We start from the raw sequence: 16,967 nt of genomic DNA on the forward strand, positions 1-16,967 counted from the left end.
ATTTCTTTTTGTCATTGCGTCGTTAAGTATTTTCGAATCATGAGCAGACCCTTACCATCCACTGAGCACGTATATGAACTCCAAGTCGAAGTTGCAAACCGCTAACACATTTTGAGATGTAATTCCATGTCGATTCCGATAAACGGCTGCATTTCTTTTCTCTACCATTGCTGGGATATGTGTACCGTCCATAGCTACAATGCAATCCTTAAAGTAAGAATAAAATCGTGTACTCTCACGAATTTTAAATGGAGTTGCACTTTTTGGCTTAGCCATCATCCTCGGAGCTATAGCATTTAAAGCTCGCAACATCCTGTTGAAGTTTTTACTAACTGTCCATACAAAAATCATTGTGTGATGAAATTCAACAAATTTGGTCTTGTTGCAAAGCTAAGAAACTCCTCTTCAACATAAAAATTATATCGTAAAGGAATGAGTTTTATAGATATGTCAGAATCATATCGACAAACAGGGCAGAAATCACGTTTTCAGGACTTGAATACGTCGTCAGAAAATTTTAGATTTCACAATCTTTACTCAAAAAATCATAAAAAAATCATTGTGTGATGGAATTCAACAAATTTGGTCTTGTTGCAAAGATAAGAAACTCCTATTTAACATAAAAATATATCGCAAAGGAATGAGTTTTATAGATATGTCAGAATCATCTCGACAAACAGGGAAGAAATCACGTTTTCAGGACTTGAATACGTCGTCAGAAAATTTTAGATTTCACAATCTTTACTCAAAAAATCATAAAAAAATCATTGTGTGATGGAATTCAACAAATTTGGTCTTTTTGCAAAGATAAGAAACTCCTCTTTAACATAAAAATTATATCACAAAGGAATGAGTTTTATAGATATGTCAGAATCATCTCGACAAACAGGGCAGAAATCACGTTTTCAGGACTTGAATACGTCGTCAGAAATTTTTTAGATTTCACGGTCTTTACTCAAAAATCATACAAAAATCATTGTGTGATGGAATTCAACAAATTTGGTCTGGTTGCAAAGCTAAGAAACTCCTCTTTAACATAAAAATTATATCACAAAGGAATGAGTTTTATAGGTATGTCAGAATTGTCTCGACAAACAGGACAGGAATCACGTTTTCAGGACTTGAATACGTCGTCATAAATTTTTTAGATTTCACGGTCTTTACTCAAAAAATCATAAAAAAATCATTGTGTGATGGAATTCAACAAATTTGGTCTGGTTGCAAAGCTAAGAAACTCCTCTTTAACATAAAAATTATATCACAAAGGAATGAGTTTTATAGGTATGTCAGAATCGTCTCGACAAACAGGGCAGGAACATGTTTTTCAGAAAAATCTATACGAAAAACACTATTAGGGTTTTGACCGAGAGAGAGAGTACGCACAAAAAAAACTATACACAATAAAAATAAACAATCATGGAGATCAAAGATATGAAAAACAATCAAAATAATACACAAATCAAACTATAAACAATCATGGAGATCAAAGAAGAAAAAAAAACATACCGGGAAAAAAACGTTTCCTCTTCTTTCTCCTATGGTTTTCTACGCACCAAACTCCTTCCCAAATCTCTACTCTTTTGAGAGATTTGTTGTGAGACCAAAATACACTAAAAACTCCTTCGAACTCCCTAAAGAAACCAACTCCCTAGTATTGTAGGGTTTTATGACTAACAGGGAGTTCAAGAGATTTTTTTAAACTCCCCAACGACTAATAGGTGTTTTCTAGGGAGTTTAGGAGACTCCTCTAAACTCCCCCACGACTAACGGGAATTTGGAGGGACTCCCTCAAACTCCCCCACGAATAACAGGAGAAAACACAAATACATTAAAATCTCTCGAACTCTCCCACGACTAACCCCCCGTAAGTTTTACGAGCCAATTGTGACCAAGCGTGTGACTCGCACGCCTGAAAAAAAAGTTCGTAACTGCTGGCCTATGTTACGAATTATTGAAAATTTCGAAACGGCTTTCACCTGTTACAACTCTTCCGTAACGACCTTTTGTAAAAGAAATTTTGTAACGGCCATTAAGCCGTAATGAATTTCTGTTACTAATCTCAGAATTTGGTGTAGTGTTATCTACCCCTAAATGCTTGTCACCGCGAGGGGTGGGCGTACAATCAATCGGGGTTAAGTTATTTCCTCTCTTATTATTCCTACACAAGCATTACAATTGATTGATTTACTAAGGGTAAACAAATAATATAGACAGTAGTTACGATTGGTGAGCATGCATAGTTACGATTTGTAACCAATGAACAGAGACCAACCGTAAAATTTATACGGTTGGTAAATATTTAATCGAGATCAACCGTATCAACCATACGGTTGGTAACTTATGTATCGGGATCAACAGTAGCTAATCCACGGTTGGTATTTGATCTTATTTAACAACCGTAAGTTTTCTTTGGGAAAAAACTAAGATACAGGATGTTCTACGGTTGGTAAGGTTATTTGAGTTACAAGTCGTAACTCAAATACAGTTGATAACACTGATGCAATTACAAACCGTAAAAATCAAATGAAAGTTACAGGACAATTTACGGTTCGTAACCGAAGAAATGAGACCATCATCAATTCAATAACTTACGGTTGGTATTTCAGTTACAATGAACCGTAGCATCAACCAAAACCATAGTTACGGTTGAAATTGGAGTCATTACCAACCGTAACTCACATTCAACAAAGATATTTCAGTTTCAATTTTGTTCCAAAACCCTAATTTTTGATACAAAACTAACTTAAATCAACACAATAAACTAAACCCTAACTGGGTTTTTCGAAACATACCTCAAAAAAGTTATTGTACTTGATTTTGACGGTTGAGGAGTTTTAAATTGATGTTCTTGACATAATGGAGGATTTGGTTCATTAGAACGGCTACAATGTTCGTCAACCTTCTTCTTCGGCATCTCTAATATAGTTTTCAATCAACGATTATCAATTTTTCAAATCGTCGATCAATCGGGGACGATGAAAATTTCGATTTTAATGGAGGAAGAGAAAGGGAAGAGTTTTGAAACTGTTTTGATTTCAAATTCAATTTGGTTAATAATGGGGAAGGACAATTCAATCTTTTCAACCAAAAAAGGAAGAGTAAATTAGTCCATTTAAGGTGAAAAGGGTAATCTAGTCAATTTACACCCCCTATAGGACACCCCCTAACCAATAATAGGGACATTTCTATCACCCTTGCCGCTCCTCTAATGGAACATGCCGCCCCTTTAACAGGATTGATAAATTATCCTAATGTTAAATATGCCTGGCTAAATTGGGACCTATGCCGCTTAATTGGGGCCTATATCTACATGACAAAATAGGGTCATTAAGAAGTAATTCATAGAAACCCCTGATTAATGGCTAATTTTTCCCTGATTAATTAGTATTAATTCAGGGTGATTAGTGGTAAAATATTGTGTTAGATGTGAAATGAATTTGTGCTAATGAATCATCTGAGCTTGAAAAAATCTAAAAATTTGAAATTTCTTGAAGAACACCAACTCAGAATCGGTATATGTTTTCATTGGTATCAACCGATTGTAACCTCAGAAACATAAAAAGATTTTTTGAAACTTGCTTTTACCCAGAATCGGTTTATATGGACATGAAAATCAACCGATTATCCAGAATCGGTTTATATGGGCATGAACATAAACCGATTGTGGGTAAATTTTTTCTTTTTTATCTGTGAATTATGTGTTGTTAAACATCAAACAAAATTAAAATTCATTCATACGTAACTATTTTAATTTTCATTTGTAATAGAAATGAAATCGAGTATAATTTCATACTAATTATATGATCGAGTATTAACTGGAAAAAAAATGAGTTAACCAGAATCGGTTTACATGATACATATAAAAACCGATTCCTGACATTGTACAACAGGAATCGGTTTATTAAAGTGCTCATGTAATCCGATTCTAACAAAAAAAACATACAGGAAAACAATTATCTCTTCCATACCAGAATCGGGCTATGTGGGCATTAACGTAGACCGATTCTGGTTTAATTTCCTCCATTCAAAATACCCATCTAGGACAATCGGTCTTTGTGGGCATAAACAACAACCGTTTCTAAATGAATTCGGTTTACAAGTGCATTGACGTAGACCGATTGTTATAAACCGTAAAAACTTTGATTTAAAAAAAATGGATTGTTTGAGTGATTACATGTTATTGAAACCTACTCTAGGGAATTGGGTTGTTACAAAAGTACTTGATTCGAGCTAAAACAAAAAATTACCTATTTTAGTGAATTTGGTGATTATCGACAATGTTTTCGTTTGATTTTGAATTATTAATTTTGATGGAAATGGAAATGGAAATTATTTTGATTTGATTTGATTTGATTTAGATTTTTTTTCCTTTTTTGTTATTAGGATTTAATGAGGATAAATTGGTAGTATTAAAATTTCATAGAGGGTAAATTGGTAGTTTCATCAAACTAAGACATCCCTTATCCTTTTTCATTTGGTGGATGAAGAAATCCATAGGCCCCAATCAATCCCTATAAGCCCCAATTTATCCAGGTAAATATGGTAATTCTTTTTTTTCTTTCTTTTTAATCGTTTGTTTTCGATAAAAAAACATCAAATCTCGTTCGTTCCTAAAGTATGTAATATATGTATTTCTCGTATGGCGTATGTTCAAAGATGCGTCATCATTGACAAAATGTTGCAAAAATCACATGTTATTTGTTTAGGATATTTTGGTTCAGATCTAAATGTTGCACCATTATGATGCATCAGCCAGTTGGGGACTGGCCAAGTGAAATGTCACATCATCATGGTGCGTTACGCAGGCTATAATGGCCAAAATCTAATATTGCACCATCATGTTGCATCAGCCAGTGAAGGGATTGTTAAGCAATGTCTAGCTTCACCATAGCACTTCATGCCAGTGCGATGTTTTCTTCACTAACCATTTATATAAATTTTCTTTCTTAGAGAATATATGCTCCTGTGAACGAGTAATTTGTTCAAATTTTTGTGATTGATAACAATTTTCCAAAGCCTAGTTCTTTGAAACCTTCATTCAAAACAAATCCAGTTGTAAAATCAACCAAACCTTGCAAACAAACACCGCTAAGGTGCAAGAAGATAAAATGGAGTCGATAAACAACATGAAGGAACCAAAAATCGGCAAAACAACTAACCTTAGAGAAACTAAGACTCCAAACAAAAAAGAAGACACAAATTAAGTAAATTAAACATAAACCTCGAAAGAGGATAAAAGAAGAATCTTAAATATTCCCTTTAATCCGGTTGGATAAAAAAACATGTATCACCTAGAAAAGGAGAGGAGGGGGATAAAATAAAAAAAATATCGCAATCGATTATAACAAATTTGGACTAGCAGAATTTTTAAAGCAATACGGCCGAAGTTTAGGCTATTCGCGATGGTATATTAGTGGAAATACAACGTATCGAAGTTCTAATAATTTCATTTTGATCAACAATCTCAAAACTTTAATTCCTCAACACCAAGAGTTTCCTAACACATCATTCCTCAACAACAAGAGCTTCCTAACACATCAACTTGTAATGGAACCCTATCATACAGATTTGCGAGAAAGAAATATTTTTTTGCTGAAATGCTATTCCGGATTTTGTGTTGCTCTAGTTATCGGGATGGTATGTACGATATTTAGAATAACTAGAACATCAGTAGGTCATGATCTGATGATCAACATACCTTGTTAGATATGGTTAAATAAGAGGCAGTCAACGAATCATTCCTCTTATTTATTTCTGGAAACTAGAAGAAAAAAAGAAAAGAGAAAAAAAAGGTTAACCATAAGAGTAATGCTAAGTTGCATACAAAAAGTAAAAATAAAGATCTATATAATGGATGATACCTGGAAAATGACCAACATCTTAGGTTGGCGTTGATGGTGGTTTTTAGTTCAGGGTTAAAATTGTAAAAACTCGTGCCGTCATTCTGCAAAGAAACGGAGCCATGAAAAGTGATGAGTTTCCAACCTCTTCACTTGCGCATTTATTGAGCAATTCAATATATTCACATGAAATTTATCCAGAATGGTGAATGTAGCAATAATCCCAAATATTCTGTAAATTTTAGCACCCGGACTATATTATTCAAATAATATAAGTTTCTTTGAATGCTTTTTGTGCTATGTTCCCCAGGCGAACCCTTAATATTGATATGGCATGACAATTTTTGTTCACTCACAGCAGAGTAGCACGAATTTCCAAGTATCAAGGTTAAGGTCCTTGCATAAAAGTACTCAATCGGAAAGCATACTGCTCTCTGACAATAAACTTAAAGAATTATGTGTCAACACACATAATTCAAATAAATTTTGTGATAATTCACAAGATTCAAATATTAACCTGATTTGCAAAAATTAGGGTTTTGCGCCCTGCGCAGTATATTAGACCCCGTTGATTGAAACTAAACTTAGGAAAAATAGGCAATTAATCCGTCATGGATTAGTAGGTGCAAAATCCTACCCAAAATCAGAAAACAAGGAATAAAAGGAGCTGTGGAATAGGAGCAGCAACAAAGGGAGGTGTGACCATGCCATAGGACAGCCGGTGCCACTTGCAAGTGGCCACACCCCATGTTGCCCGACCGGCCCTGTTTCCCGTCGACCAATCAGGTCGCCTTAAACTCGCCGCACATGAGTTGTGGCTGGGCCCATACTTGTCGACCCTATTTCCCATCGACCAATCAGGTCGCTTTAAATCCTTTACGCGCACTGGAAGTGTGGTCATGCCCATGCTTCGTCGTCCCCTCCTTTTATTGACCAATCAGGTCGCTCTAAACCTTCCATAGTATTAAAAGAGGCAAAGTTACGCCAGATGTTCACAATTCCAAATTAGCTTTCCAAAACCACGCCAACATGCCAATGGTATGCCAAACATGCATGCCATCCTGCTCCACATGCTAATAGCATGCCAAACCTTCCATGCCGCGTCAATGCACTAAACGTGCATGCCAAACATACCACTTTGCCGCAGCAGCATGTCGAACGTGCCGTAAATAGCGCGCCTACGTGCTAACCCACCTTCTGTTCGTGGCCAACGCCATAACATACTTCAATTAGGGTATCCTAATAAGAAACACGACCTTGCTTTAGTGGCATTAGTCGAAACCCTAATTTCCAGTCGTGGCCCAAAATTACGCCACTTCGGGCCCCCACAACATGCCACGAGCCATGCGGGACCCAGAAAACCCTAAGAATGGCGCCATACCATAGCCACTCATATAAACCCTTGCTCCTGTGGTCGTTTCCATATTATGGCCTTACTATAGTTCTTTTGGAATGGCTATGGCACCGTTTGCACAAAAACATCACCGTGTCGCGGCCACATGCCACACGCACTAATTAGGGTTTCGGCATGCCAAACCCTAATTTAGGTAAAGCTTCTGCGTCAACCAAATCAGGTAATGCTACCCAGAGCGTTGGGATTGATGTGGAAACTAGAACTAATGTTGCCAAGCCATATTTGGGTCTAACACCAATGTGCCAAAATCTAGCGGCCATGGCTACGCCATGTGCTACTTGCACCACCGTGCCACTGGCATGCGCTAACTATGCTAACCATGCCATTGTGCCAGTGGAATGCGCTAAATATGTCACTACGCCATTGGCATGTGTCAATGACGCCATTGTGCCATTATCAGGCGCCAACAGAATGTGGCTATAATCAACGACCACCCTTTCTCATGAGTCACAATCTTAGCCGTCCAAATTCGCCACAGAATTGACAAGCCTGTGGCAAGTCTTAGCCGACCAGCCAAGACAAGCCTAATAGCATCACATGCTATTCTCCTGCGGAAAGTCTCCTGAATCTGACTTTCCACATAGCAATCTGCTACACGTTTTCCATAAAAACAGTCGAGACATCAAACATGTCACAAACTGGTAGATGATCGTCGGGGTATTGGTATGGCGATTTACATCGTGCGGCGTGCAACACGCCCATTATAAGAAAGTGTCAGAAAGAAAGGGCAGTTAGTGGCGGCAAGAAGTAGTGGGTATAAACTAACCTGTTTCCTTCATAGTGGGAACGTGGTCTCTGGCATTTACACATTACCCCACTTCTCCATCACTCAATCATTCACATTTCTTGGTTTAGTCCAGGATTGTACATATTGATCTCTCGAATCTAAAGTACTCCCGTGCTGTGCATTTGTTTTAAGTATAGATTCATTTCTCATCCACACACCCAAATTTACCAAAACCAGTAGAAACAATTTTTACCCATAAACAGTTGGTACCCAAATTTTTAAATATTAATAGATGGTACCTGAACTAATAGTTGACTGTTAAAGTCTTCTTTTAACCGATATATTTTTTATTTTCTCAATTTTTCATTGATAAAATATTTGATATTACAAATTTACTCCTAATAAAAATCTTTATTTTTTTCTTATATATCTCATCCCCTTGACAAAAATCATTTTTTAAAGAAAAGTTTACTTTGGTTTATATATTTAATCTTGTTATTATTATTTAAAAATAAAATGGATCCTCGGTAGATCCAAAGCGGTTATACTGTTATGAGAGAAGAGAGTGTTGTAATATCTCTCGACGACACCAAGCATGTCTGGCAGCAGCATAAGGAAAACCTTATTCCATGGATAGGTATCTTTACTTCTCTTCGAGCGGCCGCTCGTTTGGATTGAACCACGAATCTCTTTCAGAACTAATGAGGAGAGATGTCAGACAAGCGTTGAAAACTATTCGCAGATAAGTTTTGAATGGATGCAAATTAATTTGGGAAATTGGAGAATCAGGAGCCATCGTTACAGATTTCTTCATTCTTTTCTTCATGTTCCATCAATGGAAGCAAGAACATCAATCCATCAACATACCGTCAGAATAACTTTTCCTGTAAATCCTTATCATCAAAAAGGTCTTGATGTGGTGCTGAGAGCAGAGAGTGCTGTAATAATCCTCCACAACACCGAGCATGTCGTGATGATTCTCATGGGCAGATATCGTTACTTTTCCAATGGTGTACTTGCAACAATTCTTCAAGTTCTCAAGCGTATACACCAGCTCTTCTTCGACTATAAGTGTCATCAGACAGTTGTTGGAAACAGTTCGCAGAGAAGTTTTGAATGGATGCAAATTAGTTTTGCAAATTGGAGAAAAGTTTTATAATTCTGCATGCAGCTGCTAAGTGCTTATGTCATCATCACACAATTTTGCATGAGCTGCTAAATGCTAAAATTAGATTATTTTTTTTAATGAACTGAAGTTTTATTCCAAGAAATTAAGAACTTTACAACAAAATATTTAGCCGATTTACAATACCATGGAGTAATTTATCTTTCAAAACTATACTACTAGGTTCATTTACATCCAAAGACTTTTGTTTTATCCTACTCCATTTCGCCAGCAGATCCGCTTCCCCATTATGTTCCCTGTTTACATACTTCAAACTAACAACAGACTTATGTTTACCCAAAAAATGTAACACATCATTCAAAATAGACTTTGTTCTCCAGTCACATGTTGATGCTCTGCCGTTGAGAAAATTTACCGCATCCTTACAATCTATCCTTACACTTATGCTATTTAACTTCAGTTTGTGCGCCCACGTGATTGTGTGTTGAATTGCTAAGGCTTCTGCTGCTGCTGGTCCTGTTGTGTATCCTGAAAATAAACAAATATCAGCAATTGAATTTTGTGGCCAGAAGATTATCTCAATACCATATGAACCATCATTTTCATCATAAGAAACATCTACAAAGAAAATTTCATGTTTTAACTCTGTACTATTTTCCTTAATTTGCTGTCCTTGTTTTGTATGAATTTTCCTTTTAGAAACTGCTATATCTTACACTTTTTCCATTCCTCTACAAAAAACTGAATATCTTTTATGCATTCCACCTGATTAGGTTTAACCCTAGTGAAATTAACCGCATTCTTATGATCCCAAATCTTCCAGCAGATAATGCTAAAAAAATTCCTTCCACTCCCAAAATTCTGCTGTGAACCAAGATTTTACTCAATTATAAAAATCCTAATTGTATCTCGGCATAGGAATTCCGATCCCGAACCATACAGTTCTGGTAAAGTTACATGATGTAAAAAGATGCGAATATGTTTCTCTTTGTGCAGAATTACACAACACAAACAAAATCAACATGTTTTAGGTGAGCATTCATTTTTGCATTCAATGAACATCCGCCAACATCTTCCAGACAAACAAAGTAACTCTAGGAATGGTGTTCAAGTGCCATATATGGTTCCAGACTTTATCCCTATTATTACTGTCATCATGAGATAAAACTCTATAAGCTGACCTAGTAGTGGATTCTCCTCTTTTGTACCTAACCAGCGTAATCTATCTTGGTTCTGAGTATTTATGTATATTTTATATATAATTTGAATGGAAATTGCTGGCCTCACATTGAAAGTTAGACCAAAAGCTCGAATTCTAGAGCTCCTGGGCCACGACCAATAAGAATCAAGGATTGACGTAGCAAATTATAATGGATAGGTAAATGAGCGCCGAATCATGCTTTTCCTGGGCCACGACCAATAAGAATCAAGGATTGACGTAGCAAAATAGAATGGATAGGTAAATGAGCGCCGAATCATGCTCTTGGCCCCCGACCAATAAGAATCAAGGATTGACGTAGCAAAATAGAATGGATAGGTAAATGAGCGCCGAATCATGCTCTTGGCCCCCAAATAAGAATCAAGGATTGACGTAGCACAGTAGAATGGGTGGGTAAATGAGCGTCGAATCATGCTCTTGGCCCCCGACCAATAAGAATCAAGGATTGACGTAGCACATTAGAACGGGTGGGTAAATAAGCGTCGAATCATGCTCTTGGCCCCCGACCAATAAGAATCGAGGGATTGACGTAGCAAAATAGAATGAGTAGGTAAATGAGCGCCGAATCACTTTCAATATACATAACCTATTTTTTACATAAAAACCTATACGCTTACATGGATTAATTACCTTTGGGACAACCAATTTGAACCCGTGCAACGGACGGGCGCACATCTATTTACCATTGTATTCGGCGATTTTCCTTTCACGCTACATATAAGGTGATGATTACTCCCACGGATTGTGAGTGCCATTAACAGATACCTAACTGCATAAGGTGATGATTACTCCATAAACCATAAACAGATACCTAAATTGTAATTTACTTGGAGCTGTAGACCATTCAGGCTAATGAATCTGGGAAGCTTTACATAAATATAGTGCTAGATGTGATTAGTTTTTTTTAGTTGATCTGTATAACGGTTACACTCTCAATTTACCCCTTGCAGAACAAAAAATATATGTGATGCAGGGAAAGACACCTGTTGGCAGTCACATGGAGAGGATCAAAAGAGCAACGAAGAAATGCTAACATTTTTCGACATAAGTTAAAACGAAGACGAGGGAGAGGAGACTGATGACAAAACGCCACCGCTGGTTGAAGATAATGATGGCGAAATTCCGATATTTATCGACCATAGCAATGGTAAAAACGAAGGTGATGAGAGTGATGACGAATAAGAATCAAGGATTGACGTAGCAAATTATAATGGATAGGTAAATGAGCGCCGAATCATGCTTTTCCTGGGCCACGACCAATAAGAATCAAGGATTGACGTAGCAAAATAGAATGGATAGGTAAATGAGCGCCGAATCATGCTCTTGGCCCCCGACCAATAAGAATCAAGGATTTAACTATTTTATAATTTTTATGATAGCAACTTTCAATTTGTTACTGTTGCATTTTTTCCTTAGATTAGAACTCGATAGAAACATTAATTAGATTCCAAACTGATAATCTCTCCAAACCAAGTTGAATCTGTAAAAAAAAGTAATAATTTTCTTTTTTTTATTACGAAAATCTAATCATATCTTGATGAAACTGATAGAAGAGAAAATATTTGTCAATTGGTAACTGAAGATGATTAGTACAATTTCAGAACTGGGAAAAAATTACAAAATTTAAGCAAAATCCCCGAATATAAAAACATTGAATTACTTAATTTATGCATTTATATCATAGTAACAAATTCGGTATGACAGATTTAAACCCGTGCAACGCACGGGCTCAACACTAGTTGTTTTAATTTTAGTAGATACCTCCATACAGAACACAGAGTCAATGAGATCAATATTCCAATGACCTTCACTGTCAATAAGATCTGACACAGACTAAATCCTCATTCTACCAATTGCTTAGAATCCATGTGTCTGGTGTCCAATTATCCTTAGCAATTATATGTTACTCCCATTGCCAATTTCCCGTATGTTGTTGTTTTTTATTAATTATCCAAGAAGAATTATTTTCCTTTAAGCAGTCTAACCCACAGATCATTAGGATTATTTAATAACCTCCAAGCCAGCTTACTCAATAATGATACATTCATTCTAGGAGGATTTCAAATTCCTAATCCCCCGCAAGCTTTGGGTGTAAAAATTGAACACCAAGCCTTCGAGTAATAAGCCTTTTTTGGATTATTTTTATTCCACCAGAAATCCCGTTGAATTTTACCAAACCTATCTAGCACAACTAATGGGAATTCAAAACATTGCATCTGATAACAGGGGAATGCTGAAATAGTTGAATTAATCAGAACTGTGCGACCAGCTTGAGATAAAAGCTATGTTTCCCATCCATGCAGAGTTTTATAAGCCTTTTCTAGCAATGGTTCAAAATTTAACGCCTTTTTCCTATTAAAAAATAGTGGTGTTCCCAGGTATTTTTCATCTTTAGAAATTCTCCGCACTCTTAACATTCTAGATAATTAATATCTTCATGTGTTTAAGGTGCACTTTTTTACTAAAAAACACCCCTGATTTGTGATAATTTATATTCTGTCCAGAAGATTTACAGAAAATATCTAATATTTTCATCAGATTTCTAACTTCAGTTATATCCGCTCTACATGATATAAGACAGTCATCTGCGAAAAGCAGATGTGATATAACTGGACAATTCTTGTTCAGTTTAATACCAGAGAATGTCTTGTTCAGTTCAACATTAGCAAAAAGTCTAGATAATCCCTCCAATGTTGTAATAAATAGGTAAGGAGATAATGGATCTCCTTGCCCAAGTCCCTGGAAGGATTAAAAGGAATACCTGGAGTTCCATTAAGTAACACAGTTGATATACACTCATAAATCAAACTGCATCATTTTTCGCTGAATCCAAAATTCCTAAAAATATGCACAATAAACTGCCACTTCATCTTATCGAAGGCTTTAGATAAGTCCAATTTCAGCGCCAAGAGACCCTTTTTTAACTTACTTGTGTGCATTGAATGTAGAATCTCATGAGCTATAACAATGTTGTCCACAATTTGTCTTTTTGGGATAAAAGTTGATTGGTTTGGTGCATAATTTTATCTAAAACAGGCTTGAGTCTAGAGGCCAGAATTTTAAATATCAACTTATATAAAGCATTACTCAGACTTCTGGGTCTGAAATCAACAAGAATAACTGGGTTTTCCACTTTCGGAATTAGAGAGATGAAATTATCATTTAGTGATTCTGGTAATTTACCTGACTCAAAAAACCCAGTAACTAAATCAACAACTTCTTGTGCTAATAGATTCCAGTATGACTGAAAGAACCCGAATGGGTGTCCATCTGGTCTTAGTGATCCCAATGGTTCATCGAAAACAGAACTTCTCTAATTTCACCCTTCTCTAACATCCGCCCTTACCACCACCTGAAAAGGCGGTTGCTTTCATGGCCTAATCGGGGATACACCTCCCTAAAATACTCCACAATAGTTATCGAGTCAGAATATGAATCCATCCACTGTTATCTGTATTTTTTTTTTTTATATATAAAATATATATATTGATCTAGGTTATTCATTGGACCTCATACAATACACATCATTATTACTCGAAAGAGTTTGATTGAACAGTAATATTTTTGGAAGAGTTTTTATACAGGATGCGAGATTAGAACGTCTTTTCGGCATTGGTGATGACAATGAGCACATGACCGACCGTGATCATTAGAACAAAGGTGAGCTTACTGTAGTATAATTATATTTTAATTTATTTCGTTAGTTTTATTTGTGCACGTTCAATTTTGATTTTTCTGAAATCACCGATTTGTTTATCCATGCCAATGGTACCGGTTAATGCCTAAACTCTGAAGTTTAGAATCTTTGTCGATATTTCTTCGCTTTAACTTTTGGAGCTTATTTAACTGTTTGCCAAGGGCTCTAAGATGCAGTGCAAATGATAATATCTATTGTGGTACAATATCTGGAACTTTGGGCTTGTTTTGCTTAATAAGATTCTTAAAAATGGCACTCCATATGCATTCCATACATGGTGAACCAACCGGAGTGCCAAATGATGCAAGCTCTTATAGTTAACAAAAAGTTGGTTGAAGAGCCGAAACAGAACATACAATTTTTCGCCGCTTGCTTTTCTTTCTGTTGGAATAATTGACAAATTATGCCTGAACAACAAATAAAATCAAACATGAAACAAATAACGTTATGGCTGAGTCGCGGACTAGATAGCTTTCTTTAAGACGTTTCGCGTCTCTGCCTAAGATTGTGCAAGCAGTTCTTCAATGTCGCGTCGTCCCCAAAATAAAACAGCCGAGATCAATCTCTTACGCAATCACCCTTGCACGGTGAGAGGATGTGAAACTTTTACACTTCATTATTGCTCAGAAACTCTTTAGAAAAATCAAGGATGATCACACACTTGTTTTTCTTTCTCACAATAATTCATTTTGCTTTTAAATTCAGTAAACATATAAGAAAAACTCTCCATAAGAAAAAGTCTTCAACAACTCCTCTAAATCTTTTCATTTCTATTTTCATTTTTATTTTTAAACTCAAGAGACATAATAGAAACTCACTCTTAAAAGATAAAAACTCTCTTTCTTCTTCCAACCAAATTCTGATTTTGTACTCAAAACTTTTTTTAATGCCATTCAATGAGAAGTTATTATGGTGTATTAAATACTATTAATAAAGCAAAATATGAAACGGTCAAAATCAATTATAACCAAAATTAGTTTGCATTTAAGAGAAATAAATTTATGTTTTAAATATATATTCCCAACAATCACCCACTTATATTTTTAAAACATTGAGCAAGAACGTATAGAGTTATGCATAAGCAAAGGTGTCTGCTACTTGAACCTTTACGTAGTGTTAATAGGCTCCCTTAAAATCGGACCATAGAGTGAACATAAGTCTTGAACTCTATGAGATAATAAGATTGCTTAACACACACGACTACACTAGTGTAAAGTATAAAGCCAGCGCATTACGGCCCTGCGCTTGTATCCCAGTTCAATGAATGATCTAGAGAACTACCCATATTCTCATAGAAAGCGGCCACACTTTCACATTCACATAGGTAAGTTTATCAAGAGTACTCCTGAAAGTACCCCAGTCTAAATAGAGATATAAACATTATTAAGAGTTTAAAATTAAAAATGAAAATTAAACTCACCCTCTACTCGCTTCAGGATATCATGTCGTGGGATAAATTCTTCAAAGCATGATTCTCGCATCTCAATATCATTTATGACTTCGTCTAGTCCCTTTGAATCTATTTCTAGGTTGGGTATCCATCATAGATGACTCAACCTTAATGGGCATCAACCTCATCCCTAAGATGTATTCACATCTTCTTATCAATCCTTTCGTCAAAGGACTAACGAAAGCTCTTTCCAGACACTATATAATCCACTCTCATAACATCAACTCTTGTAGTTGTCATAACATTCTCAATTCTTGAATTAGCCGCGGTACTATCACATTGTATTAATATATCTTTTCCTCTATCCACTATAGAGGATCGAATCACCCCATCCCTTAAAGGATTCAAGAAAGGATGTCCAATCAGCTTCGCAACATCCTTAAAGGATTGCGGTAACCATTTAGATAGTGTATTTCTAGGTGTAAGGTGTGTTTGAAACACCTCATAACCTTCTCAAAATTTTACCAATTTTCCATACTAAGATTGGTAAATCTAAATATAAAACCCCCACTATGGAGGTAATATACCCCCACTACAAAAAATACTTATATATAGTCAATCACGTAGCAAAGAAACATACTAAGCTACCATACTCATGTCTATTGCAACCAAATGAGTGAAAACTAGTTTACAATCAGACTATAAAAATTTCTGTCTCTTTTAAAAATCTATTTTCATTGAAATGAAACAGATCCAAAGAAAAATTTATTATTAACATCATGCACCATCTTCATTCAAGTCTTTCATGTCAAATAGTAAACTAAGAACGTTATTAATTTCATTTTCATCCTATAAGTTAGAATAAAAATTCAACACATCACATATGCATTCAAAACAAAGAGTATTGTGCATTTCACTTTCATCAATTCTGAAATCATCCGAATGAATCAAGTAAACAATTTATTTCTTTTAAATTGTTTTAAAGTTGTTTTCATAATATAAATGATAAATTATATAACTTATATGCTTTCTTTTATGGTAGAAACTACATAGTTTTCCATGCTTGGTTTACATATATTCTCATCTTTGACTTACACAAAGTATATATTTCTACTTATGACTATAACAAATCATACATCGTAGAAACAACATCAACAAAACAAGCATGTGAGTTACTTTAGCGGCATGAATACAAGTATCAATGATTTTCTGTTTGCCTGTCTAAAAACAATAGGCTCACGAATTTCTTTCTTCAAAGATTAAATTTTTGAAGAACAAAGTTAATTTCTATTAGAAATTATCTTTCAAATTATAAGCAACAAATATTCATGACTAAATTTTTAGTCTCATTATAAATATGCTTTTTTAGGTTCATTCTTAATGAATACCTTGTCACCTTCATTTTTCTAGTTTCTCTATTTTAAACCAAAGTTGGTAAAACACAAGGTATGGAACCCCCACCAATTTTTGACTCAAACAAGAGTTTCAAAAAAATATCCAAAATTTAAATATTATGAAAGCTAATAAACCAATGATCTAAATCCGAAACGTTTT

The sequence above is a fragment of the Papaver somniferum genome, chromosome 5 (assembly GCF_003573695.1).
Source record: "Papaver somniferum cultivar HN1 chromosome 5, ASM357369v1, whole genome shotgun sequence".
NCBI classification, from domain to species: domain Eukaryota; kingdom Viridiplantae; phylum Streptophyta; class Magnoliopsida; order Ranunculales; family Papaveraceae; genus Papaver; species Papaver somniferum.